The following is a 25,102-nucleotide window of genomic DNA, read 5'->3' on the forward strand; positions in this document are numbered from 1 at the left end:
AATGCCTTCCTCCCATTCACTCATTCTTTAATTCTTTGCAATCTGACTACCACTCCATGCTCTTGGGCCTTCTTCTTTGAGGTCACTGGTGAGCTTCTTGCTATCACACTTGGTAACTTTTTTCTACTCTTTATATCTAAAACATTTGGTGCGGGATCCCTGGGTGGCGCAGCGGTTTGGCGCCTGCCTTTGGCCCAGAGCGCGATCCTGGAGACCCGGGATCGAATCCCACGTCGGGCTCCCGGTGCATGGAGCCTGCTTCTCCCTCTGCCTATGTCTCTGCCTCTCTCTCTCTCTCTCTCTCTCTCTCTCTCTGTGACTATCATAAATAAATAAAAATAAAAAATAAAACATTTGATACTATTAGAAACTCTTTTCCTGAAAGATGTTCCACAGCCCCACTGCTGTCTGGCTTCTGAAACATGGTACCTTTCTGTGACTTTGCTCTCTTCTCCTCTCTCCTTTTTCCCCAAGCTGCTGCAAATGGCAAGTCTCATTTGTTCCTAAAACTTGTTTTCACCTGAGCTCCAGTTATCGAGCCATGTTAGGCATGATTCAAAGCATTGGGGATGCTCTAGGAAACAAGAGGCTCCTTAAAGAGTCAGCATTCTAAGATGTGAAACCTGTCATTAAATAAGATAATTTTGGGCAGTGATAACTGCAATAAAGAAAATAAGGTAATGAGAAGAGAGAATGCTGAAATGGTTGGGAGAGGGACTTCCTCCTGGGCAGTGACATTGGAGTCAGGCCTGAATAATGAATCGGAGCCAGATCATGTGGTGATTTGGAGGAAGAGTGTACCAGGCAGGGGGAGTAGCAGATGCCCGGGCCCCAAGGGGGGATGGTCTTTCCATTTCATGCTGGGCTCCCTTACCTGGATTTCTTATTGACACCCCCCCCCCCCCTTTAACTGTTTCAGAATTGGTATCTCTCTTTCTAATCCCACCAAACCCGTGGAGAATTTCTCTGTTCCTCTTAATGCCATCTCTGTTCACCACCCTCAAAACCTCTTAGACCAGCAGTCATAAAACTTTTTCCACGAAGGAAAAGACAGTAAATATTTTCAGCTTTGAGGGCCAGGCTGCCTCTGTCACAACTACACGATCCTCCTGTAGAATTAAAGCAAATGTAGACAATATAGGAACCAGAGTGGCTGTGTTCCAATAAAATTTTATTTATGGACCCTGAAATTTGAATTTTCACTCATCACAAAATATTATTTTTTCCCCAACCACTTAAAAACATAAAAATTTGTACAGCTTCTTAGCTGTACAAAACAGGTGGCAGGCCAGATTTGGTACATGGGCCAAAGTTGCCGACCCCTGTCTTAGACTTCTCTTGACTTCTCCCCTTTTCTTCCTCTCCAGCTCACAGACAGCAGTTGGCCCAGTGCTCGTAGTGCTCCCTGCCAGTATTTGCACCTCTGCTTGTTCACTATCTCTCTGTCTCTGAGCTCTCTTTCTTCTACCTGGGTGACCCGGCAGTTTCTCATGTAGTCTCTCTGCCTCCAGCCCTCCATACAGACAATGAACGGTCTTGCAGCTGGATTCAGGTCATAGAATTGCCTGGCCATAAGCCTTCGTCAGTCCCTGTTGCATACAGAAAATAGTCGAAATGCCACCTTAGTGTGGCTTTCAAGGCTCCTTGTGATAAGATCTCAACTTTTCAGCTTCTCCCATTTTTCCGCTTCTGCACTCTGTCAAAATAGGTTATTTACTGTTTTGTACTCAGGCCTTAAACATTTTTTCTGTTTTTCTGCATTGTTTTTTTAATGCACTTTGCCCATGTCTTGTGCTCTCCATCTGCCAAAATCCTGTACCTTTCAAGTCACTTTCTTTTTTTTTTAATTTTTTTTATTTTTTTATTTTATTTTTATTTTTATTTTTTTCAAGTCACTTTCAAATGTCCCTGATCCCTCCCCTCCTCTCTCCAATAAGAGGTGTGTATACATGTAGTGCTTCGGCGGTGGTAAGCAGTCCTCTTTTATAGGGCATTGTGTTCCACCTTATGCCTCAGTTCTTTTGTAAGCTGGCTTCCCCTATGCAATCTCAAGGTCCTTGAGCCCAGGAACAGTCTCATTCACTGTAATACCGCCATTGGTCCATTGAATAAATGCTAAGTCCTGTATAGATATATACAATTTGTAGACAGTCTAACTGGGAATGTTTTGCTGATGGGAATTGGGCCAAATTAAATCCTTGCGTCTTCTATAAAGAGACACAGTTTTGTGAAAGATTAGGTATTTTGGAAGACTTTGGTTGTATTCTTGATCCTGTCAATAGCTTAGATAAATAAGTTCAGGCAAATTACTGATGTTCCTCTTCAAGAATTGAGATGTTTCTTTTTATAGGAAAGAGAAATGAGTGCTCTTTAATTTATAACATTTCCTTGCCAGACAGTTCAGGGCCGTTATTTGCTTGTTTTAGATTGCTGTCCACTTTTCTTACAGTAGTCTTCCTGCCTCAGTCTCCCACCAGATCGTTTGTCACATGTATTATGTTCTTGTTTTAATGAATGGTTCTCCTGTTGTATGTGTCTTTTTTTTTTTTTTTTTTTAAATTTTTATTTATTTATGATAGTCACAGAGAGAGAGAGAGAGGCAGAGACACAGGCAGAGGGAGAAGCAGGCTCCATGCACCGGGAGCCCGACGTGGGATTCGATCCCGGGTCTCCAGGATCGCGCCCTGGGCCAAAGGCAGGCGCTAAACCGCTGCGCCACCCAGGGATCCCCTGTATGTGTCTTTTATATAGGTTTTAGCTCAACTTTTTTGGTGATAGAAATATAAATAATAAACACTAGCCTCTTAGTTACCTATCCTGAGGTGACACCAACATGGTAGGAGAGATAAATATCTCAGAAGAAACAAGTAAGAAGGCTCTGGGGCAATATGGGAAACATGACATGGGTTTGGTGGAAAATGAGAAAGGTGCTTTGTAAGTATCTTGTAATCTTTTGGTTAACTTGTGCTTAGGGCAGGTCATGTCTCCCAGGTTTGTGGTGTGTAGCACATTTTTGCGAATAGGAAGGGAAGGAAGCAAGAGGATGAGACTCAAGATTAATAAACTTCTATGTGCCAGTTGTTGTACATGCATTGCATTTGGTATTTAATCTTTTAATAGCCAGGGATTTGGATCTTAACAGCATCATTTTCCAAATGAGCAAACAAAGCTAATAAATGGCAGACCTGAAATTCAAATTTAAAGCTCTCTGGGATTAAAAACAAAAACATGTCCTATCTACTCTTTCTCCCCTACTCCCAGCTTTACTGAGGTAGAACTTAAACCCTATCTCCTGTCTTTTCTCTTGCCTCTTTATTTTGTTTTTGTTTGTTCTTTTGTTTTTTGGCTGACATTGACATTTAAACCTACGAAGCTTGTTTCTATCCTGTTTTATAGTATAATGCTTCTGAAGCAATTTTTGGTTCTCAGAGAAGTGCCTCATGCACCTGTATTTGGTATTGTTAGATGTTAAGTTTTAATAAAGAGGATCTGAAAGGATTGTTTTTTGTGGGAGGATGGGGGTGAAACAGGTGACTCCGTTCATTTAGCTGTCCTAAACAGAGTTCAGTATTTTTCTTGTGAAATATTTTTGACAGTGTAAATCAAACTTGGTTTACTGTTACATTTTATTACCTGGTTATTATATAACATGACCCATGTTTACAGTGCTTGGATCTGAGTATACTAGAGGTGCTGTGAAAAGCAGCCTGGACTTGGAACCAGGAAGAGCTGGGTCTGAGGCTGTCCTTTGCCACTTGCTGGCTCTGTGACTTTGTGCTCATAATTGATCCTCAATTTTTCTCAGCTTCAAGACGAATTTAATAGTGCCTATCAAAAAGGTGGTTTTGTGAGGGTTAAATGAGGTAGAATATAAAATAGCTTCAGAGAGTGCCTGGGATTTAGCCAACATTCAATAAATGGCAGTTACTCGCTGCCACCCCAGAAACTGAAAATTGCCAGGGAATCTGTAAATGATTATGTAACGTTTACATGTTTGTAAGTGGGAACTTTATTGCTGATAGATATTACTCAAGTATGAACTTCTGATGCAAGAAACCCCCTTATGCAAATAGCTGGCTTCCAGTTGCTACAAAAGCATCAGTATAACGTAGGGGCTTAGACTTCCAAATCTGGAACTATAGAGTCTGTGAGTTTGAATTCTGATTTATTTCATTAGCTGAGTGATCCTGGGCAAGTTATTCAACCTTTTTTTTTTTTTTTTTTTTTTTTTTTTTTTTTTTTTAATTTTTTTTTTTTATTATTTATTTATGATAGTCATACAGAGAGAGAGAGAGGCAGAGACACAGGCAGAGGGAGAAGCAGGCTCCATGCACCGGGAGCCTGACGTGGGACTCGATCCCGGGTCTCCAGGATCCCGCCCTGGGCCAAAGGCAGGCGCCAAACCGCTGCGCCACCCAGGGATCCCTATTCAACCTTTTTGAATCTTGGTTTCCTCTTCTGTAAAATGAGGATAATAATAGCACCTACTTTTCAGGTTGTAAGGATTACATGAGCATGCGTGCACATGCATGTGTGTGCGTATGTACCAGCACCCCATCAGGGCTTGCCACTACTATTATTTATGGTCTCTCTGTCTTCCTCACATTGTGTCGACAGCACATAAGTCACTGGAAATTCCTTGTAATTCCCTCTCACATCTTCTCTTATCAGGAGGATCCTCTTTTTACAAGTCTATCTTTTCCCTCTGTCTTCAGTGCCTTCTTAGTCACTTTAATTCAAGCCATCCTTTTCTCATATACTCTCAGCAGTCCTCTCCGTTGTGTATTTCTTGTCTAGATACTTAAAAAAAATCTGGTTTGGTTTTATGTGGAAACTGAACATTTTCTAACATTTTATCATTCTGAATGATAAACCAGCTATGTGTTAAGGCTACTTTTATACAAAGAAAGATGAAAGCCATATAGTCTCAAGCAAATAAAAAAAATGTATAAACTATTGTGTACTGAATGCTTACTCAGTGCCATTCACATTGGTACATTGAGACTCAGCATGATCGAATCACATGTTTAAAGGCACCCAGTTTTTAAGTGAAAGAACCTGGATTTCATAGAAGCGAGGCCTACCTGGCCATTGGTCTCAGAATTCCTGAGATTAGTTGCCTTAAAGCCAACAGGCACCTCCTCACCACTCCCATCTGCACCCCTTATTAACTTAACACTCTGCTTAAACTTCAGCTCCAGCTTTCAAGATGACAAGGTCACTCATAGTTCTCTTTGACTGAAAGAATGTTTTCTGCTCTTTTTGCAGGGGTAGATGTATATTGTTTCAGATACTATATGTCTTAAATTGGTCTTTTGTGGGTTGGCTTGGAAACCTAACCACATTTATAGCAGTGTGTGTTGGGAGACACTGCTTTAAATTTCAGACAAACTGGGAATGAATTTTTAAAAAGGCAAAAACCTTGCGTAAACTAGAGAGTACCAGTGTATTTGTTCGAGTGTGTTACCTGCATTGATATACCTGAAAGGCTTGTATGTCACACCTGAACTAGGCACATTCTGGAATTTATACACATTATTGCACTTATTTGCTTAGCTATCTGTTCTCATCTGTGGCTGACCTTTGTATCCCAACTACCACCATTGTGTTTGGCACATACTAGGAACTCTATGAAGAGACCTATTTAGTCCTCTTTAAAAATCAATGTTTTTTTATACTTTTCTGTATGCTCGATATAGTTCAATTAAAAAGAAAATCCATGCAGTAAGGGTCAGGTAACATTGAAAGAGGAATATTGCCACATAGTTACCAATCAGATGAAAATACTGCTTATGCTAGGCTGAACTGAGACATTTAAAGGTATTTAGGAGCCAGACACTTAGGAGACTATTACTTTGATAATTGAGAGGGGCAAGGAAAGCAGTCAAACAAGTTCTTTCTTGGCTTGGAGTCTTGTTTACTTTTCTCAGGTTCGAAGTGATAGGTCTAATGGTTTTAAAGAATCGTGGAGACAAGTCTGCTGTGAACCCCAACATACTGGGTTCTAAGTTTATAGACGTTTTCTAGTTGGGGTTGTTTAAAGGTTTGTAGCACACAATGATCAGAAATTATTATAATAATTCTAAGAGTTAGAAGAAATCGAATTCACTCAGGGATACTTCCCCAGTTTTATAACAGAGAACACTAAGAATCAGAGCATCATATGACTTGCCCAAGACCTCTGCAGGCCAGCACTTTAGTGCATTTTTTAAAATACAGCTTTGGGGCACATGGGTGGCACAGTCAGTTAAGTGTGTGACTCTTGATCTCAGCTCAGGTCTTGATCTAAGGATTTTAAGTTCAAGCCCCACCTTAGATTCCATGCTGGGCTTGGAACCTACTCAAAAACAAAACAAAACCAAAAAACAAAGAAACGAACAAAAAACAGCGCTGTGCTGGATTTGTGATTGAGTGATAAAATGATACAGAAGGTATTTACATGTAGAAATTAAGAAACTAAATGACCATTTGGTGAAATAGCTGTGAGAAATTTAAGATACACATATTTGTGGGTAGAAGATTTAAAGATTATTTAAGAGAAATTGGGATTATGTAGGATCCAGCCATTGGACATCGGACATTGTGAAGAGCAGTGTCTTGTGGGAGAAGAGATAAAGCTCTTCTCTTTGGCTCTTGCCTCACTGGAAGTTAAGAGGTTATGGACCAAGTCCCTCTTGATTATCCTTTAGTCCCATTTCAGCCCTGTGCCTGCTGTCAGGCAGATAGATGGTCAGTAAGTAGTATTGAACACATGAATGCTAATCTTAAAATGCTAACTCTGGGATTATGTTGAGAAAGACCTATTTGATCATTTCGACTGGCATTTCTTTTTTATGCTGCTCCTTTTGTCAGGAGAAAAGACACTTTTTTTAAAAAAAATATTTATTCACTCATTAGAGAGAGAGAGAAAGAGAGAGAAAGAGAAGCAGAGACACAGGCAGAGGGAGAAGCAGGCTCCATGCAGTGAGCCTGACCTGGGACTCTACCCCAGGTCTCCAGGATCATATCCTGGGCTGAAGGCGGTGCTAAACCGCTGAGCCACCCAGGCTGCCTGAGAAAAGACACTTTACAAAGCATCCCCAGCCTATTAGACCTTAATGGAGATAACAGTTCATATTAGGACAGCAAAAACAAAGTAGTGAGAGCTCATTACAAATAAAAAGATGCTCTCTAAAACTTTCATTTAAAACTTAAGACAGATAAGATCAAGACAGGTGAAGTGATTATGAACTAGACCCAAGTACTGTACTCTCCCACCATGCCACAGGGCTGCACTTGACTGTTCTTGACTGGTTTAAGGGAATGGCACAGCCTGTGATGCCCCTCCTGGTGCAATCTGCTCAAGTCCAGCTGGGGCCTGGCTCTTCTTTTGCCACTTGGGTCGGCAGAGCCTCCTAGAGGCTTGGTCTTTATGCCTGCTGCCTTCGGGTCACAGTCAAGGCCTTGATCACATAACTGGGTCAGAATGACCTGCCCTTGTCTTGTTCTTGCAGTGAGGCTAGCTCTCACCATATTCTTACTGTGGAACTGAGGCCTCAGGAAGTAATTGAGTCAGGGTATTTATGGCTGAAGCCTGGGGCCTCAAAGTAAGAAAGTGCTCACCTTGACTTGGACCTCGGAGGAGAGAAACATTTTTAAACCTTTCCCAGCCTTTTTCTTTAGTCATTAAAGAGTTACAGCCTATAAATTCAAAAATAATTGTAACCATTTGATTTTATACAAGAAAGATACATATTCTGTGGTCTTACTGATCTGTGTTTAGTTTCTATAGACACTAGGCACTTTTTTAGTTTTCTCTCTAAAGAGTTATTTTGGAATTTCGGATAATTTTTCTAGCCTATATTTCAACAAATATAGTTTCATACAGAATACTGTTAGCTATTCATTCTTTTATCTATTTTTCAGAGAAGTGAGCTTGTAAGCCTAATATTGTTGCTTCCTAGGCAGTCATTTGAAACTTGCTGTAGCTTGTGGATTCTTCTTTTAAAATTTTATTTATCATTTTAAAAAAGTTAAACAATACTGTACTTGAATTTTAGGAAAATTGAGAAATAAATAAAAATTCCAAGATCTATCACTCAGATAAACATTTTTGTTAATATTTTAGCATTTATTATTTCACTTTGTTTCATGCATAATAGATAAATAAATTTAAAAAATTTGGGGATCCCTGAGTGGCTCAGCGGTTTACTGCCTGCCTTCGGCCTAGGGTGTGATCAAGTCCCACATCGGGCTCCCTATGGAGCTTGCTTGCTTTTCCCTCTGCCGCCTGTCTCTGTGCCTCTCTCTCTCTGAAATAAATAAAAATCTTCAAAAAAAAATTCAAGGAGATCATAGAACGTAATGCTAATTTGTAACCTGTTTTTTTTTTTTTTTTTTTCCACCAAATGATTCCTCACAATTTTATCTCCATGTGGTAATAAATTTTGGTTAGGGTGATAAAAGTTTTTATGGTATATAGTTTTCCTTAGTATGGATGAATAAAAGTTCATTTATCTAATCCTCTAAAGAAGAACATACATTGTTTTTCCTCTGTAAACCGTCATTGTGCCTCCATTTTTGTGGAATTTTCTGACTATTTCCTTAGACTATAAATGATAGTGTTTTCTGGATTTTTTTTTTCACATTTTAAGATTTTGGATACTTATTTATGCTGTGATTTATGTTGTGCTTTAATGGAAACATCTTAAATTTATCCAGTTGGGTGTTCTAGAACAGAGAGTTCTCTAGGTTCTTTGCTGAGTATACGGTTTTGGGGACTTTGGTTGTCTGAGCAGTGTTTCTAAATGGTTAGATCTTGTCTAATGGTTAGACAGTATCATAAGCATTCTGGGCTGCCAGATTCCAAGATTTACTCTGAAGGTGTGAGGTGGAAGCCACTTTAAGCTGCTGGAAGATAATCCTGTGGAAGAGACAGGCTTTATCATTTTGCATTTACCAGGTGTGTTGCAGTGAACCTTCAAACTCTTCCAAGTAAAATAGGGTCGTCTTTCCCCCCCCCTTATGATTAAACTACTGGCTGCTAACCTTTTATGACAAGGATAGATACCCAAAAGCAATTGCAAAGGGTGAATCTTTTGGTTAGTGGTTATAAAGATTTCACATGGATAGTATTCTCAGTGTTTTGAAGTTACTTTATTGGTCAGGTCTGCTTCAATGAAATCAGCAAGGCTAGTTTATTTTTGCAGAGACTTGTGACAACAAGCTTATAACTGCACTCCCTGGGGAGCACAGTACACTTTGAGGATTTTTTGCTTCAGGCACCTCTGTGCAGCCTTATGCTGTGAGCTTTTCAGATTCTAGATGTGAAACTGGTTTGACATTAACTCCCACCATGACAGCTTTTTATTTTTTTTTTTTATTTTTTTTTTTCATGACAGCTTTTTAGATAGCTTCTTTGCATAAGTCAGAGTCTGCCGAGCTAGCGCCATGCTTGCCACATTAATTTCTTTTCTCTTTATTTGCTCCTTACTTCATGCCTCCTGGTTCATAGAAAAGAGCCATTATACCTCAGTAGTCCTAACGTTTTTTGATCAGATTTGTGTTTGATAAAATTAAACTGTGTCAGTAATTGGTAAAAACCAAACCAAGGGAACCTGTAGTTAATGAAGCATTGAGTTGAAGACCTGATAAAGGGTGAAGTTCTTTAAGCACAGATGAGAGATCTTATCTGTTTATCACCTTCCTGTTCTTTGACTTCAGTGCTAGTATGTTCCATCAAAAGCCTCCGCTTTAGGGTCATAATTTAAGCACTCTTTTCTGTGTTATGCTTCAGGTAATTTAGGAACATTTATATTTCTAAATTGGTGTAGCTATATGTCTTTCATGGTTTGTGTGTCTCTCCTATATATTATCTAGTGTAGATTTAATGATTTTTAAAAAAAATTACTTTTCTTCGTAAATGTGATAGCATTCTGGCCTGACATAGTGACTGATGATGTATTTACCAACTGGAAATACTATGTTAAATTTGAAATTGTACTCATAAAATCATGGGATTGTGTACTACTGTTCTTCTAAAGATATGTGATTTTGCAGATAAAATTGCAAATGGAGCTATGGAGAGAAAATTCTTACTCAAGGACCTATATAGCTCATTGTGGTTGTTTTTCTTTTAGATTTCTGTGTTCTCTCCTGGTGACTTAAACAAAAAAGATAGTGGGGTTTATTGGCCCAGGTACCTACAACCACCTAAGAGGAGGAAGGAAGAGAATCCATGAACTTCAGTGATGTCAAGGCATAATCCCTTCATTAGGAGTCATTGTTTCTGTTTCTCTTCATTAGTCTCATTTCTTGCCACAGTAAGGTTTTCTCCAAGTGGCTTGAAAGAGAACAACTGGCTGCCCCAAGAAGATATAATTTTGGCTTCTACTCATCAAATCTCCCTGAAGGTCTTTTAGGTCACCTTTTGGTCCCATAGGTAGACAGTGGTTGGTCAACCCTGGGTCATGGTTGGGGGTCAGGCAGGATACTGAACTATAGTCCTAACAGAACCAAATGAGGTGAGAGGTTTCTAGACAGATAAAAATAATGCCTACCATAACATCTTGAACTGGCAGTTTAAAAAAATTATTTTTAATTGTGGTAAAATACACACCATTAAATTTGCCATCTTAACCATTTTTAAGTTACAGTTCACTAGTATTAAGTACATTCACATTGTTATGCAACTTGTCTACAGAACTCTCTTCATCTTGCAAGACTGAAAATATATTCCTGACTAAATGCACCCCCCCCCCCCCCATTCTCCCCTTCTTCCAGCCCCTGGCAGCCACCATTCTCCTTTCTGTTTCTGTGACTCCTCTAGGGACCTCATATGAGTGGATGCATACTGTAGAAGTGGAAAATTTTCCCTTTCTTGTAGCTTCTTTGGTTGGTCTAATAATTAAATTGGCATCAGATCAACAGGAGAAAAACAAATTTAATTTTTTACATATGGGAGCTCGTAAAAATAGACTCAAAGAAGTGACCAAAGCAAGGCAGCTTTCTATACCTTTTTTTTTACCTTAAACAATAAATTTGTGAAGAATTGGTAAGACAAAAAGTTTGGGCTTGGGGTAGCAAATTAATGAAGAAGTAACAAGTCCTGTTTATATAGCCGCCTCCACCCTGAATCTCCTATTTCTAACAGTAAGGATGCTTTCTACCCTGTAGATTGCAAGGAGGGTACCCTTCTCATGGGGAATTTATTTCCTGCTGTACTGGCCATTTCTTAAGTAACTTTAATTCAAAATAATCAATATGCTAGAGTGGCACATTTTAGGGCAACATGCCTGGAACTCCCTCACTACAGTATTTATCCTTTTGTAATTGACTTATTTCACTTAGCATAATGTCCTTAAGATTCATCCATGTTGGGATCCCTGGGTGGCGCAGCAGTTTGGCGCCTGCCTTTGGCCCAGGGCGCGATCCTGGAGACCCACGATCGAATCCCACGTTGGGCTCCCGGCGCATGGGGCCTGCTTCTCCCTCTGCCTATGTCTCTGCCTCTCTCTTTCTCTCTCTCTCTGTGTGACTATCATAAATAAATAAAAATTAAAAAAAAAAAAGATTCATCCATGTTATAACATGTATTAGAATTTCCTTCCTTTTTAAAACTGAGTTAGTCTTCCTTTGAATGTATATACCACATTTTGTTTATCTATTCATCTGTTGATGGACACTTGGGCTGCCTTATACCTTTTGGCTACTGTAAATAATGCTATGAACATGGAGGTACAAATATCTCTTTGAGACCCTGGTTTCTTTCTTTTCTTTTCTTTTCTTTTCTTTCTTTTTTTTTTTTTTTTAAGATTTTATTTATTTATGAGAGAGAGAGAGAGAGAGACAGAAGCAGGTTCCATGCAGGGAGCCCGATGTGGGACTCCATCCCAAGACTCCAGGATCACACCCTGGGCCAAAGGCGGCACTAAACCGCTGAGCCACCCGGGCTTCCCAAGACCCTGGTTTCAATTGCTTTATGAACTGGCTTTTTTTTTTTTTTTTTTGACAACTCTGGCTCAAACAGGATGAAAACTAAGTTCATCTTTCCCTGCCCATTATCTTAATCTCCTCTTATCACCTTCACTGGTCACCTTCGCCTGATCCTTGGGTTTTTTGACTTCTCTGTCATAGAGTTTTGGCCACCAACCTTGACCAGTTTTTAACTGTTAAACATCCTTTCAGTCCAGTGCTTTCTGAGAATGTTTGTTCTGAAGATGTCCTGTGAATAACGAATTTCAGGGTCAGATTAAGTTTGGGAATTGCATGTTGCTTAGTTTATCCTTTTCTTCGGGGGGACCAAAATATATGTTAACATACTAAAGTCTTAGGAAGTCTCACAGTGAAGAAACTATTAAATGTTACTCAGTTAACTATTTTCCAGCTATATTTGATCACAGACTCACTTTCACTTAACACTTAATGATACAGACTTGAGTAAGAGCACAGCTCTTGCTCTCCTCTCTCTTTGCCTTTCCATCTCCACTCCTACTGCCTTTCTTTCACTTTTATCTCTTGCTTGGACTGGAGTCCAAACCTGGGAAATTAGGGTTTATATAAATCTTTTTTAATCTCTTTGATCAATTTTGCAGTCCATTGAAGCCCCCTTCTCTTGGAATAAGAGAACATATACAATTAAATACATAGGATTATAAATCATTCACTGATTTGCTAGAGAAGGCTGTCCTCTGGTTCATCTGCAGTTGCCACGGACTGGAAGTGCTCTGTGGGGACAGTATGGTGGGGAATAGTGTAGACAGTAGAGTTAGGACGTTCTCTGTGGGCAAATTATTTAATTTCTCTGTCTCTATTTACTCATCTATAAAACTGAGATAATAGTAATACCTACCTCCTAGAGTTGCTGAGAATTAAGGGAGTCCTAATATTTAAAGCACTTAGAATGGTAACTGGTATATATAAGTGCCTAATAGCTGTTGTTCTTTCTTTCCTCCCTTCCTCTGTGATAAGCATTATTTTGATCATATTTTGATCATATTTTGAACCAAAGATGGTTTATAGTTCCTCTGAGGTTATTTGGAGATTTTGCATGCATTTCCATAGTTCATCCCCAGTGAAGGAAAAATGCATCTGATGACATTATCCATAATTAACTATTTTGGTGCTCAGTAAGTGGAAAATATAGAATGTCCTCTTGTTAGTGTAGAATGTTTGCTTTATTTAACAAACACTTATTCTCAAAACCTAGAAAGTAGAACGTTAGAGGAAACATTGTGGAAGGAAATACGGTTATGGGTGAAAGGCTGACTTGGAGGATTTTTATTTTTATTGAGATCTTAAATATTTTCCTTTGAGAGCTTCAGCAGGGAAGAGCTTGAATTCCAATCATAGCTCTCTTACGTTGGGCAAGTTACTCAATGCCTTGCCATTTACTTATTTACCATAACTTGCTTATTTGGAGAAATGGGGCTGGTTATACCTATGAGGATTAATTTGAATATTAAATGAGATGACATGTATATAGAAAACATAGCCTGTGTAGGTGGGCTGTAAATGGTTTCCTCTCTCCTTCCAGGGAAGTGGAAGATAATTTCCATGTGATAGATTGCTCAGCTCCAGTGATTCTCTGTGGGTGGTGAATCTCCCTCTTACCCAGTCTTTCTTGGCAAGCCTTTTAAACGTTATTATTGTTATTGATATTGGTGGTAGTGTTGATATTTTGTTTGGCATGGGCGCTATATTTACATGGTTCACAAAGCCAACCAATATAACAAGGTGCAAATTGAGAAGGCTTGCTCCTGTCTCATCCTTGTCCCTGTCAGCTTCCTTCCCTGCCTACTTAAGTATCCTCCTTTTATTAATTTCTTGTGTTCAGATATAATTAATACAAGTATATGTTTTTCTTCTCTATTTTTGTGCAAAGAAGAGCATACTCTCTACTGTTCTGTACTTTGCTTTTTTTTCATTTTACAGCATATCCTTCTCACTTTCCTTATTATTAGGGCATAGAATAGTTCCTTGTTCATATGCATGCATGCAAGTGTGTGTGTGTGTGTGTGTGTGTGTGTGTGTGTGTGTATGTATTAGAGCTCCAGAGTCTTCCACTGTGAATGTACCATGTTTACTTAACCAATCCCCATATTCATGGACATTTGTTTGTTACCCACATTTTTGCTATTGCCAACAGTTCTTCCTCATATGTACAAGCTTGGGCAAATTCCCAGATGGTATTATTGGATTAAAAGATAAGTGCATTTATAGTTTTTATTAATCTGGTAAATTGCTCTCCATGGGGTTTGTACTATTCTGCTTACATTGGTATGCATTTATTTTTATTTTTATGTTTGCATTGCAGATAGTTCTTACCCCTCCCTCCATATCTTTTTTGAGTTGCCATCTTGTTAATGTGGAGGGTATCCTACACCTGAAGGAGATCCCTTCCTATTTTTCCTAAGTGGCCCTGGGCTGTTAAAAATCCAGTGTTTTCCAAGCCAGATCCTGGGACACGAGTTACAGTGGGGTGTGAGACCAGGTATCGTGCCTATCTTTATCTGTTCTTGTCCCTGTCTTGGGATGTGAGGGTGGAATGATTGGGTGTATTATGTGCCTGAGGCACCAGGTGCGTCTGGGGAGACAGCCATTTGTTCTGCATATAAAATACTACTAGCTACTGTCTCCCTTCTTTGGAAGCTCTTTATTTTTTTAAGGAGTTATGTTCATTGCTTTTTGTAAAAGTTGTTTCTGTTTTTTGAATATTTAGAATTACGAAGAAAATTTAAAAATGCTTGGAATCTCATAACCATTGTTAATATTTTAATGAATATCTTCTCAATCTTTTGTGTGTATTCTCATCGTAAATGGTCATTGTATACTGCATGATATTTTATAACCTTTCCTTCATTAGTGCATTGTGAATATCATTCCATCTTCCAGTAATCATACACACACGTGTACACGTATGTATATGTGTGTGTGTGTTTTGAATAGAATTCTGTTGGATGGCTTCACCACGATTCTGTGTTCCTGGATGAACATTTGTGATTGTTTTGTTATTTTACTTTGTTTTTTAGATTTTTACTTATGAGAGAGTGTGTGTGTACTTGACCAAGAATGGGGCCTGGGGAAAGGGGGTGGTGGCAGCGGGGAGAGGGAGAAGGAGAGACAGACTTCCCTCTGAGCAGAGGGCCTGACTTGGGGGCTTGATCCCAGAACTCTGGGATCATGACCTGAGCCACCCAGGTGCCCCTTGTTAGTCATTTTTTTTTTTTTTAAGATTTAATTTATTCATGAGAGAGAGAAAGAGAGAGACACACACAACACATACAGACACAGGCAGAGGGAGAAGCAGACTCCATTCCATGCAGGGAGCCTGACGTGGGACTCGATCCCAGATCTCCAGGACCACACCCTGGGCTAAAGCCGGTGCTAAACTGCTGAGCCACCGGGGCTGCCCTTGTTAGTCATTTTAAACAGCCTTATGATGAAGATCGTTGTAGCTAAATCTTATATATCATTGTTATTTGTTTAGAAGAAATTCCTAGAAGTAGAACTGCTGGGTCAAAGTACAGATGCAGTTGCTTTCCAAAGCTGACATGCTGTTTATATTTCTAAATGAGAATGCTTGTTTCATCACATCTAATCAATTTGTGGGTATTATAACGTTTTAAAATTTGCCAATCTGCTAGTAAAAAATGGTAATCTACATTTTACTGTCTAGAATTAAAAATTTTGTTTTCATACTTGAGAATCATATATTTTTAGATTGCCTCGTCATGCCTTTTGTCCATTTTATTATTGATGTGTATGTTTCTTTTTGATATTTAAAGAAACTATAAATATATAGGATGGTAACTTTTTGTCAGAGATGGTACAAATGTTTTTTTTCACCTTGTTTGCCTGAATATTTAGTGTCTTTTGATAGAGAAGTTATAGATTTTCATGGACTCAAATCTAGCAAACAATTCCTTTTTTTTTTTTTTTAAGATTTTATTTATTTGAGAGAGAGAGTGAGTGTAAGCAGGGGAGGAACAGAGGGAGAGGGACGAGCAGACTCCACGCTGATCCCAATGCCCTGAGATCATGACCTGAGTTGAAATCAAGACTTGGACATTCAACTGACTAAGTCACCCAGGTGCTCCTCTATCAGACATTTCTACTTTTGATGTCGTGTTGGAGAGACCTTTTAACTTCTCTGATTGGATAAATATTTATCTCACTTAGACTAAGTAATTGGTATATCTGAGTTTTTAAAAAATGATGGGGCATTTATTTTAGTGTATTAGATAAATGCTGACTTAATATTTTCTGCTGACTGGGCTATCCAGTTGCCCCACCACATGCACACATAAAATTATCTTTCTTCCCTCGGATTTGAAATCCATGTGTTAAATTTTTTTAAGTTATGCTAGAGCTCTCTACAAAGGGCATTAGAGCACTGGGCTGTTTCCAGGCAGTTGGTATTAGGATGATATTGAGGAGGTGGCTTAACCTCTCTCTAACTGGATTTCTTTTGTGAAATCACATCTGACCAGAGTTGTTAATGAGGATCTGACAAGATAATGGATATCAATAATAAACTATATAGAGAGTGTTTATGATGCTACTAATTATTAGGAAGGGCTAGGCATTTCTGAGAACAATAACTATAGTTAAAACTAGTAACACAATATAATAAAAGGTTACATTTTGAGTTTTGGAGGAATTAGGGAAAAAAAAAAAAAAACAACCCCACAACAATAGCTTCTCTGGCTTTAGAGTAATTTCCTATTAGTCAAATAGAAGCCAATCACTAAACTAAAAGTAAGCATGTTACAACTATTTAAAAAATCTTTACAGGAATTAAATACAGTATTTAATTTCCTGAGTAGGTTAAAGATAGAAAGTGAATGTAATGCTGCATTTAACTTTTCACATGATGGTACTCTTCATTTGGTCTTTTTCTTTTTAAAAAATTGAGACATTTACTTTATTTTGAACAAGAAAGTTGTGTAAGCAACTGAAAATATACCCCACAATAAGAGAGGTTCTTCTGCCATTGTGCAGCATATCCCAACATATATTTAGGGAGGAAAAATATCATATTTGGTGAATTATGTTATTTACTGTCACTTCTTCTAAGACAAGTATGGCATTTTTTGATATCTGGCATAAAGTCTAAGAATCATGCCCAGGTAGGGCACGCTAAATAGTTACATTTTGGGAGATTAAACTTTCATTTAGGTTAAAGTTGAATGTATATACTAGTCCAGGGCTACTGAACCACTATTCTTGCTTTAAAGAAAACAAATATGATTTGTGCACTTTTTGTAGTTTCTTTTACATAAAAATCAATTTTATTGTTTCTTTGACTTAAAAATATTCTGGTGAAATAAGTCTTGCAAAAGAAAGATAACCTATCTTTGCGTGTACTATAAAAAAGCAAAGAGTAATGTTTAATTTTTTGATCAGTTATGTTTAGGGCCTTTACAAATAACACATTAGTCTCTAGAGAGCACCACTATGCTGTCCAGGCCAAAAATTTCATGTTTTCTCCTTGAGCATCAAAACAGTCCATACTGGTTCTCCAGCAAAGAGTCAGAAGAAAATAACATAATTCTTTTCATCCAGTGTAGAGCAGTGATAAATTCCTGCAGAAAGTATTAGTGTTACTTCGTTCTCCATGAAAATCTGGATCCACCATCCTCTTTATCTCTGATGTCAAAATCTCCAGTCCCATCTAAGATACATCAAATTTCCTCATCCAAATGTTCCTCATAAAACATCTTAATTCTTTTCTTCTAATGTGATAGTTTATCTTTGCCTATGATTATTATGTTCATCCAGGAGTAGTTTTTCTCTTTCTGGATTTTCTCTAATTCTGAATTGTTTTCATTACTAGTAACAGGTACCAGGCTGATGCAGTTGAGGCAGGCTGACTGGACTTTAGTCAATAGAGGTTCCTCTGGCCTGTATATCACACTTCACCATCTCCCCTGTCTTGCCTGAGAATTAAACCAAATCCTGGGGGGGCACTGATGGAATATAGCTGACCTCAGGCTCTTCAGTTGGTCTTTAGATTCAGACATTGCCACTAGACCTGCCCAGTCAGGCACCTGGACTTGTGTTGGGATCTGATAGTAGCTGACTTTCAGACCATAGTTATTTCATACTGCTGAGCTTTGGTTTCTTCATCTGTAAAATGAAGCTCCTTTGTAGGTGTTTGAATGTAATGTTCAGATCTGAGGTCCTCTTTGCAGCTACAGTTTCTCTGATAGGAGGAGTAGAGGACTCTGAAAGGGGGTCAGTTTTTTGCATTCTAACTATGAGAAATTTGAAAAAACTGCTGACTTCACTTAATTTTTTTGTCCTGAAAATACAAGACAAATGGTTTTCATTTTACCTTTCATTCCTGATTGTTATCAAGATAATAAGCAGGTAAGCTTCAAAGCTCCAAATGAAGAAATTTCCAGTAGTATAATTGCAGTCCAGTAATGTTGTTGCATTTTAAGTATTAACATACTGAAAAATGTTTCCATAGAGTTCAGGAGTGAATTTTTTTTTTCTGGATGTGGATATAGATTATAGTGCAAATTACTTGCATTGTGGATGCAAGTTAAATTCTTGACTCTTCAAACCCAGAGGGGTGAATCATTTTGGGACAGTCAAGTTTTCTAGGTGGATGAGAGTGTATTCTTATGATTACCATATTTTAAAAACTTTACTTTGATGAAAAAGTTAAAAAATAGCTTTCCTATGTCTTTGCACTGACATAATGGAATACAATTTATTTTTCTCTGTTAATCTGGTTCAGTTATGAACACACATTGTTATACTGAGCCCTGTGGTTACAGGGGCCTAGCATGGTTTGGAGTAAAAATACTTGGGTTTAAATTTATGTTTTACCACTTGTTGGCTCTATTGCCTTGGAATGGGAAACCCCTCCTAACCTGACTTTCCTTAGCTTTTAAGATACTGAGATTGAAAGACTTTGGATATAGTGGATCTTCTGTAAATGATAGCTTTTATTATTATGACAGGGATGCCCTTCATGGTCTATTGAGTTATGTATATACACAATACACACACTCTTTCTTGCGCATGTGCTCTCTCATGCTCTCTCTCTTTCTCTCTTTCTCTCTCTCTCTCTCTCTCTCACACACACACACATACACACTATATATATATATTTGTTTCAGACTAATCAGTTTTGGACTAGAATTCTTGTGCTTACTATAGTTTAACTTGAAATGATCAGTGTGCTTGGATATATAGAGCCTTATATCATAGGATTTACAGGCTTGTTAGCATCTAGTCACTCGTATTTCATGCACAACTCTAGGTGAAAAGACCTGGCAACATGTAATGTTCATGAATATTTTTGTGAAATTTCTGCAGCATTTCCTTTGGTGAACTCATATTTTATGTGTGTTCCAAAACAATGAAGCTTAGCAAATATAAGAGTACATTTTGCACACTGGTCTTTATTTACAAATGAATAGTATTGAGTCACCCAGTGGGGAGACCCATAGTCTATTTCCTTTCCCCTTTTTATTGACTGTGTGGCACACATACACTAGTGGTATAGTACATCTGAGTTTCAAAGTGCAGATTGAAACCATGTGGTTTTTTTTTTTTTTTAAGCCTTTTATGGGGATTATGTTTTTGACCTTGACCTTATAAATTACACATTACTGTGTGCCCAACCTTTATGCACTGGATGATCTTCACATTTAAAGGTGAGGAAACCAAGATTTGTAGAAATTAAGTATCTTATTCACTTTATAAATGAGTAATTCATGTGTGACTTCAGAGTTCATGCTTTTTACCACGAAACCATGCTATATGTTAGTTCCAAACTGAAGCTCTTGTGAACTTTGGGTGGATGTATTGAAGTTGGGGTGTGGCAGATGTCTATACTTTTTCCTTTGTTCTGTATAATGAGCTTTAGGCTGCCATCTGCTATTCTTGAGTGCATAGTCACTTTTAGAGGGTGTGTTGTGCTCATACGTAAACATTCGTGCAAAGATCCACTGCTTACAGAATCATTTGCCATCTGCCTGACCCTAGAAAAGAGGGCTGGTGGCAGCCAAGACAGAGTGCCATGGCAGAGTTGTCTTTAGGAGAAAATATGTTATCTGCTTTTAGAGAGCAGTGCTCTAAACAAATACAAGCCAACAGATGGATCTTCAGTTTTGTTCAATTAATTTCTTTAATTATTAAACATTAAGTGAATTATGACATTAAATGAGAATGCCAGGGGAGGGCAAATGACCACAATTTTATTCAGGGGCACCAGGCAGCATCTGCCGATACTGGGTGATTCTATCATCTGCTTCTGCTCTCATCTTACATAAAATATTCAGATGAGGGACTCCATGAGGAAACATGCATTTTTCAGTTTCTTTTGCAGTAAACTTTTAATTTTAGCTGAGAAACATGGAATTATGTGATCTGGTATTGATAAAAGAGTTTACTTGCTAGTTTCATTTAGAACTAATAACTGTTTTGGGCTTTATAAATGGTTTTGATGTTGAGGGAAGGGAAGCAATAGAATCAGCTGAAACACGGTCATGATGCCCAAACTAATCAGATCATCTGTGTGTCTTCACGTATGGCTGAATGAAGGATTCAGACAAGTACAAGTGTTTCTGGATTTTTTTTTCCCTAACTAGGCTTAGTTTATAGGCCAGAGAAAGATTCTGTTGCTATTCCATTATTTTGAGCCAGTAGTTGAAAAGTCTTTCTGTCATTAATGGAAAAAATGACAAAATCATACAGTGCATCTAAAATTTTTCATTAAAGTTGTCTTTTATTAAAGGCTCATTTCTTGTGTCTTTGTGTAATTGAACTTAAAATATTTTTAAAAATTTTGAAACAGTTACAGATTGGCAGGAAGTTGCAAAGATAGTTACAGAGAAGGTCTGTTTAATTGAACTTTAGCACAAGTGATATGCTTTTCTCTCTAGTTTTTGAAGATTTTAAACTTACGGAGAAACCATCTAAGATAAAAGATGCTCGATGTTGGGTCTTTGAAACTTCTTTTGAACTAGTTTTCTGAATGACTCCAGGTACAGCTGGAATAATGGCTGAAGTCTGGGTGGCACTGGTTAAGACTGTGACTATGTCCTAAACATGAAGTGGTTTCTCCGGAAGCCAGAAGCACCATTGGAAGAGGAAGGATGCTGTAAATTTCTCTAATCACTACAGATTGGGCATTTTGAGCCTCTGAGCTTCCTAAAGGTGCCTCTGGTTTTGTAAATGGTCCTAGTAAACCCAGAAGCTACAATTGTCAAAGTAACAGGTGGTGGTGGTAGCTGGAAGCCAGCTTGGCAGCCAGCCAGCTCTACAGATAGCCAAGGTTGCTCAACCTTCACAAGGTCCCGCAGACCAAACTGGGGGTGGGGGATCAGCCCCACACAGATATTTGATCCTTTTTTTTTTTAAACAATCATTTGAAATCATTTGCTTTGTGATCCTCTTTCATACCTATTTGATTTAACCATATGAAATTGTCATTTCTGTGGGTTAAAAAAATGGTAAAATGTTGGAAGTTCAATATGATTCAGCCTAATGCTTTCTCCTGTCATGTTGAAAATTCTTATGAATGTGGAATAGCATATATTCAAGGAGACATTGGCTCTGCCTCTTTCTTTATGGAGGAAATTTAGCATACACCATTTTAAGTAGATTAACTTAATTTTCTTAACAATCATAAGTTAGGTCCTAGTATTTTCCCCCCTTTTAAGGTCACAGGTAGTAAGTGGTGGAGTTGGGTTCACACCCAAGCAGTCTAATTATGGGGCTGCACTTCTTCTCAGCATTTTGGCTCCACCTCTCTAGTCGTGCTTATGAAAGTCCTGGGTGTCTGGCAGCTAATGGGCATTGATGTAGGTGTTTCTTTTTGATTTCATGGGAAAAAGAACTTAATTTTCCCATAAAAATGAATGAATTTTTCTATAATATAAGAATTTTGGAGCCTTAACAAGGATTCTCTTGCAGTCTTTGGGCTTGTAGAATTGAGGGTAAGAAGAGAGACTTGTTGGCCCTAATAATGAAAGTATAGATGGTTATTGCCTGAGAAGAGGAGGGTGAGTGTTTATTCGTCCATTCTAACCATGAAATCCTGTGGTTCTCTAATAAACCTCTGCCTCTCATCTGTGTTGCTTAATCTGGGTGATCTTGAGCATGGAAGGAAAGGAAGTGCTGCAGTGATGAGGGAGTTTTCTTTGGAAATTGCTTATTGGCCTCTCACTTGCCGAGTCCCATATTGATATTGGTGAGTGAGGCCGGGTTCCAGACTAGGTTCCCTGGAAGCTTTGTGAAGCAGGAAATGGAAGGGTGTGTCCTTGGATCATTTGTTTCTGGAGCAGCGTCCTAGGTATTGAGACATATACAGATCTGTTCTAAGACAGTCCTTCTGGATCCTGTCAGGTCACACTGCAGCCTTGCCTGATTTATTTGTACGTCAGTTATGTCTCTGACATCCATTGGACAAAAGTGCAGTCCCGTTCCAGGGACTTTCCCTCTCCTCTCTTAGCATCAGAGATGACCCATGATGGTTGTAGGTAATTCTGTCAGCAGTGTCTCAGGCATTCTGTGTCATCAGGAAAGGCTGGACAAACAGCAAGTGACTGCCAGAGACCCAGGTGACTCTCCATTCAGGCTGAGTAGGAGGAAAGGACAGGTTGTTGGAGACTTGGCTCAAAGTGAAATATGCTCAGTTTTTCTGTTTGTAGCCTCTCACGGGCAGAGGACGGAAGAGGTCAGAAAACTATTTTGAAGTATTTTTCAACACCTTCGAAGTCTGGTGCTTTACTTTGGTTAGTGTCTGTGTGGTTAAAAACCAGTTAGATTTGTTTGGTGATGTCATCCCCAAAGATGTCAGCTGCATCTGCATTACCATTTCTAGAGGACAGTCAAGGGAAGAGCTCCCTCATTCCTGTGTTAGAGAAAGTAGGGAGGGGAGTGTGCATGTCCTCATGGCTAGGATTGGATTGGTCTGTAAGTAAGCTGGTTTCATAAGTTGAACATGAATCTTCCTGCAGAATGCTATGGCCTTGGGAACTCTGGATGGTCCTGCTGGTAGACATTTATTCATCCATTTAGTACCTACTCTGTTAGAAGCCTTGACTATGAGAAATAACACTGAATAATGCATAGTCTCAGACCTTGGTGTGGTCTTGTGGGTGCTATTTATAAAGCAAAGCAAGCTAAGGTTGTAATTCCTGTGTTTAACAAAGTCCTATGGGAGCACAGAGAAGAGATTGGCTACATTTGTCTGGGAAAGTCAGGAAGACTTCACAGGATGAGTCATTTGAGCTGAATTTTAGAGAATGAGAATTCTTCAGGTCCAATAGGTGAGAGAACTTTCAGAAAAATCTGAGGAGGACAGAGCCTTGAGAACAGTCAGTTGAGGGAGCAGTCATAGAGGTCCATGACCTGAGGTCCCTACCCATCTTGTTTTGTTACTGGAATGCCAGCCTTTCCCTTTCATGTGTTTTTCTTCATTTTTCTATGGATTCGTCATGATGAGTCATTGTAGCTTCTGTTCACAGTGATGCCAGGTACTGCTGGTGAGAAAAGGACCCAGCTTTTCACTACCTGAACCTTGGTTGTGGCCACCCTTTCCCATCACGTTCCCTTTCTCAGAAACAGCCTCATATGCTGTGCCTTTATGTCATTTATTGAGCATGTTTCTCAGGACCAGATTGGAGGCTATTTGAGTGTTGCCTCTTGGGATCTCACTGAAGCTCTTCCTCACTGATCTCAGTTGGCGACTAGAACCCAGGCTGCTTTGGGTCCTTTCCATTTCTCCATGTGTTTTCTGGCTGCCTGAGATACCTCTGTCCTTCCTGGGTTTGGGCCAGCATTTATCTTTCCTTCTGTGTAGGACTCCTACTAGTGTCTGCATCACTCTGTGCCAACTTCCTGGTTCCAGAGGTAGATCTGAGTAGGTCCTTTGCCCTATATCTCATTTAGTGTACTTGCATTACTCGAGTCTTCCATATTTATACAGTAATTGTATACTCTTAGTGTCTGAAAATCCTAAAGGCCAGAGCTGTCTTGAATGATTCAAAGTTAGTCACTTCATTCAAAGAATGAAACAAAGTGAGTCTAAGGCAAACTAAGAATTCTTTGAAAGCAAAAATTTTGTTCAAAGCAGCATATTTGATGAAGCAAACAGATTGATTTTTGTGCTAGAAATATACTACTCTCTTTTTTATACTTTCCATCTTGCTGTGTGGTCAGAGACATGAGGCTCCTTTGGAGTGAATTCTGGTCACACAGTTTTGTTGAGGCCATCACTGTGATAGGGCAGTGCAAGAACAAAGTCTGTCCAGTGTGTCCTGGAATTCCTATTGACGAGTGAGCATCGCTCAGCACGTTGCCTGCACAGATCACGAAGGGAGGAGGGAGGCGAGAGGTAAGTATCATGCTGGGACACTGTGAAGACAACATGTGAAGAGCCTTTTGGAATCTTCTTTTAGGCAGTGTTGTGCAAGTCCCTCTGAAGTTTCCTCATTTCCCCTGGGATCGTGTATAGAGAGTGGTACGTCACTCATATGTGAAGATTACTCAGGCCCTGAAAAATGCTGCACTCGCAAACAGTTTTGCTGAGCCTGAGATTGGTCAGTTCTAATGTTTGGATAGTGGCCACGGTTATTAAAAATAGCTTCACAAGTCCAGGAATCTAGGAATTTACAAGTTCAAAGCAGAGTGGTGGGAGCCTTATGTTCTCCCTCTTCCCAGGCAAGGGAAGTGTTTTACTAGCTGCAGAACTTTCAGTAAAACTGAACTTCTTTACACTTGAGTTTACTCATTTGTAAAGTGGGGATAATAGTGGTACCCACCTTATGTTATGGTTCATGATTAAATGAGTAAGTATAGGTAAAAGGCTTGGTATGATGCCTGATACATATAGCTAATACTGATGTAGTGTTTACTTCTTTATTTTCCTTATTTTTTCTTTCTTTTGTTTTTTAGAGATTTATGTAGAGAGAGAGGGTGAGTGGGGGGAGGGGCAGAGGGAGAGGAAGAAAAAGAATCTCAAGCCGACTTCCAGCTGAGCATGGAGCCTGATGCAGGGCTTGATCCCATGACCCTGAGATCATGACCTGAGCTGAAATCAAGAGTTAGCCACTTAACAAACTGAGCCAACTGGGTGCCCTGTTATTCTTTCTTATTT

General features: G+C 39.0%; 1 protein-coding gene and 1 long non-coding RNA gene across 2 annotated transcripts in view; one reads left to right on the top strand and one right to left on the bottom strand.

The window, feature by feature from the left end:
- JAK1 (Janus kinase 1) overlaps window positions 1-25,102 on the top strand; it is a 156,877-nt gene that overhangs the window by 39,649 nt on the left and 92,126 nt on the right.
- LOC111095925 overlaps window positions 12,582-25,102 on the bottom strand; it is a 42,886-nt gene continuing 30,365 nt past the window's right edge. The window contains exon 6 of the long non-coding RNA XR_005359658.1: window positions 12,582-12,704. This is a non-coding gene — a long non-coding RNA (uncharacterized LOC111095925). The remainder of the gene's footprint in view (window positions 12,705-25,102) is intronic.

Source organism: Canis lupus, chromosome 5 (genome assembly GCF_011100685.1).
Source record: "Canis lupus familiaris isolate Mischka breed German Shepherd chromosome 5, alternate assembly UU_Cfam_GSD_1.0, whole genome shotgun sequence".
NCBI classification, from domain to species: Eukaryota; Metazoa; Chordata; class Mammalia; order Carnivora; family Canidae; genus Canis; species Canis lupus.